A 499-nucleotide genomic window follows, 5' to 3' on the forward strand; every position below is an offset into this window, starting at 1 on the left:
GATGGATAAATTTTCCTCTTAGCCCTAGAGCATGTAGGACGGGCTTGATAAGCTGATATTGGCGCCCGACAGGGCAACAAGGAATTGGTGGCCTTTGTCCAAGAGATGCGGACTCTCATTGCCGGGGTGGCAGTAGATCCCCTCCCGGAGGCGGTCACAGTGACCGTCTTTATGGAAGGCCTTCGCACTGGCGTGGCCGGAAGGGAAGTCTTCCGTGTGCATCCGTCTTCATTTGAAGATGCGGTGAAAATGGCACTGAGTGCCAAATTCAATCTCAAGTCGGCACGACTTTGTTGGAACGCACACTCCAACAGCTCGTCGAGCGGGCCTATGCCCATGGATCTTAGCTATGCAGAGGACGAGAGAGCAGAGCTCCGAGCTGCCGAGCAGCACACAAACACACGACGTTGTTTTGTCTGTAGAGACACCCGTCACCTTTGAAACGGTTGCCCCCTGCGCAAGGCGCGTCAAGGTTCTTCGAACCATCGCCCCAATGCCT

Source organism: Plasmopara halstedii (genome assembly GCF_900000015.1).
Source record: "Plasmopara halstedii genome assembly, contig: Scaffold_2904, whole genome shotgun sequence".
Lineage (NCBI taxonomy): Eukaryota > Oomycota > Peronosporomycetes > Peronosporales > Peronosporaceae > Plasmopara > Plasmopara halstedii.